Genomic DNA, 3581 nt, shown 5'->3' on the forward strand with positions numbered 1-3581 from the left:
GCCCTACCTCTCAGCTCTATTGGATTTGGATGTTGGGTTGAGTTGAGTTGAGTTGAGTTGAGTTAAATAAAATATTGTTAGAATATTAGTTTTAAATATTATGAGTGTGTTGGGATTTGAAAAAGTTAAATTTTTTATTTAAATATAGAAATTTGAAAAAGGTGTATGGGGATTTGAAAAAGTTAATTTTTTTTATATTTTATATAAAAATTTAAAAAAGTGTATGGAGATTTGAAAAAGGTGTAATGATGAGATGAAATGAGTTGAGGGGGGTTTGGTAACCAAACAGATTTAAAAAAGAAATTCTGAGCATATGATGAAGAGATAAGGAGAGAGAGGGTCTCCCTGCCTAATTCCTCTGGTGGGGGTAAAAGGGCTTTTGAGGGAGGCCATTGATCCACAGAGAGTAACTAATAGTTGTAACACATTGCATTACCAAATCTACCCAAGTGACAGCAAAGCCCATTCTAAGCATTACTTTATACAAGAACTCCCATTCCACACGATCATAAGCCTTACTCATGTCTAGTTTTATAGCCATAAACCCATTACTTTTTCCTTTTAGTCTAGTTTGCATAGAGTGTAAAAGTTCATATGCAATAACTAGATTGTCAGAAATTAATCTCCCTGGAACAAAGGCACTTTGAGAAGGTGAAATCAGGTTGGGCAGGATGGTTTTAAGCCTATTTGCTATCAATTTGGAGATGGTTTTATAGAGGACATTGCATAGGCTGATGGGTCTGAAGTCAACAACTGATTGGGGGGATTTCTTGTTGGGGATCAGAGAGATGAAAGTTTGGTTGATATCACTAAAGCCTTGGCTATTATTGAGTACTTCAAGGACAACTTCTGTTACTTTCTTGCCAATTGTGCTCTAGTGTTAATGGAAAAAAACAGCTGGGAAGCCATCAGGGCCAGGAGATCCAATAGGGTTCATGCCTTTAATTGCTGCTACCACTTCTTCTTCAGTGAAGGCCTTAGTGAGAGAGGAGTTCATCTCTTCACTTACTAGAGGCTGGACAGACTGTAGAGCAGCTTCAATATTCCTCGGATGAGAAGTGGAAAAAAGGTCTTGGTAGAAAGATTGAAAAGTCTTGGCAATTCCTTCTTGGCTAGATTCTACAAAACCTTCCTTACTTATGAACATTTTAATAGAGTTCACCTATTTCCCCTGAGTAGCACACTTATGAAAGAATATGGTATTTTTGTCCCAATCCCTAAGCCATCTTTGTTTGGCTCTTTGACTCCATTTTAGCTCTTCCTCTTCGAGGTACCCGTCTATTTCCTTTTGAAGTGACCTTATCTGACAACTAGATTGGCCTATGTTTGAGTCTTGTAATCTTCTAAGCTTCTCTCTCTTTTGATTAAGCAGTCTCTTTTATTTATGAAGACCTCCTTACTCCATGACTTGAGTTTTTCTCTACATACCTCCAAACCTTCTCGAGTGGCTTTGAGCTTTGATCCAATATAAATACTCTGATTCCATGCTTCTTGGATAAGCTCCATGCATCCCTCTCTTTTTCCCCAGGCCACTTCATATCTGAAAATTTTCTGTTTGGGATCTTCTTCCTAAGCATGATTCATACATTGGATTAGAAGTGGATTATGATTAGAATTCTGGCCAGGTAGTACATAGGCTTGATTAATTGCAAATAGATTTGACCATTCCTCATTTATCAGGGCCCTATCCAGTCTGGACTTCGTAAGCTCAGACCCCTCCCTTCTGTTGCACCAGGTAAATTTGGAACCTATGAACTAATGTCAACCAAACCACAATCCAGTAGGGCCAGTATGAAATCTTCCATTTGCTTGAAAGTGTAGGTATTAGAACCAAATTGCTCATCTTGGTAAATGATTTCATTAAAATCTCCCATACATAACCAAGGGATTTGGATTCTAGAGTGGATTAGTCTCAATAGGTCCTAAAATTCATTTCTTTTAGCTGTAATAGGTTGGCCATAAAAGCTAGTGAGGATCCTTCTATTAATCAAGTTAGTTGAGTCGATCAAGATAGTTAGTGATGATGTGAATAAGAGTCTAGCTCAGCATCCACCACCTCCTTCCATCGGAAAGCTAGTCCACCACTCCTACCAATACTATTAACCGAGAAGCATCAATCAAATTTTAGTTTGTCTCTAATGGTTTCAATCCTACCCCTCCTACACTTGGTTTCACTTAGAAAAATCACATCTGGGCTCATTTTCTTCACCAAAAGGTTGGAGTTCATGAACTGTCCGAGGGTTCCCAAGCCCTCAACAGTTCCAAGCTAAGTATTCCATGGGGATTGGCAGGGCTGGACTCTAGCCTCTGCCAACTTAGCTTGTTTTGCCCTCCTTGTCATTATAGGCCCATGCAGCTTTATCCCTGGCCATTTCTTTTGTTTAAGTCCATTAGATTCAACCATAATAGTATCAGTAAGGCCATGTAATCTGGGAGGGCCATGCACTTCTGTAAGCCCCAAGCCTCTTGCCCTTCTTTTCCACGTAGGACCTTTAGAGTGACTAGTGCAAACCAGTTAAGTGGGAGAGTTGTGGGAAGAGGAGCTAACCTGGGGGGTATCCCCAGATAGGACTTGCATTAGAACAGTCCTTTTGGACCATACTGAGGCCTTGATTTGTGGAGGCCAGAAGAGATATCACAGTTGCTTTTGACTGCACTTCAACTAAGAGTTAGGTTGTCACAACTTGTCTGAAGAGGGATGTCAAGTTGACTAGTAGGTTTGTACTTTCTACCTTTCCCAAGTAGAAGTCCACTTTGCTGGAAATTGTCAGAGCTTCCCATATCTACTTGCTCAAAGGCTGCTCTAGAGTTGCCCTGCGCATTAGGCCCCATCTCAGCCCTACTGTCCCCTGACTTGTTTTGGTGCCAACTTCCTGAACTTTTAGACTCACCTCCCTTCTTACCAAAAAATGAAGAACTTCTTAGCTGAGAATTGGCCCCAAGCCATGGTCCATATTGTGATACTGTTTCTTCATGTAGTTTCCCTCCCAATAGAGAGTTTGGACAAGAAGGACCAACGTGTTTGATTTCCCCACACTGAAAGCAGAATGTAGGCAACCTTTCATACTTGAAAGGGATCCAGTACCGTTTTCCTCCCATACTAATGAATCTACCACGCAAAAGGGGTTTGGAGATATCTCGTAAAACTCAGACCCTAAGGAAACTTCCCCATGCCATTCCACTTGCATCTACGTCCATTGATAGAACAGGGCCTACAGCTGAACCCAACCTCTCCCCCATAGTTTTATTCATGCCAGCAAAAGGTGGATCATGTAGTTGTAACCATAAAGGTTCAAAGTTAAAAACAATGTCCTTGGGTGCCAAACATCCTTCGCAGTTGAATAAGCACACTAAGGACCTGTCAAAAGACCAGGGTCTTCCCACTAAAACATGGTCTTTCTCTAAAGGATTCTAAAACTCTACAAAACTTCTATTAAAGTCGAGATCCTTGAACAAAACCTGGCCTTCCACTTTCCACGCTTTGCTCATCGTGGATCAAAAAGCACCTCTGTTTACCTCTTTGTTTGCTACCACTAGAACAACCAAGCATTTTTTGCTTTTCTCAATGGATAACAAGACTT

The sequence above is a fragment of the Carya illinoinensis genome, chromosome 11, assembly GCF_018687715.1.
Source record: "Carya illinoinensis cultivar Pawnee chromosome 11, C.illinoinensisPawnee_v1, whole genome shotgun sequence".
NCBI lineage: Eukaryota > Viridiplantae > Streptophyta > Magnoliopsida > Fagales > Juglandaceae > Carya > Carya illinoinensis.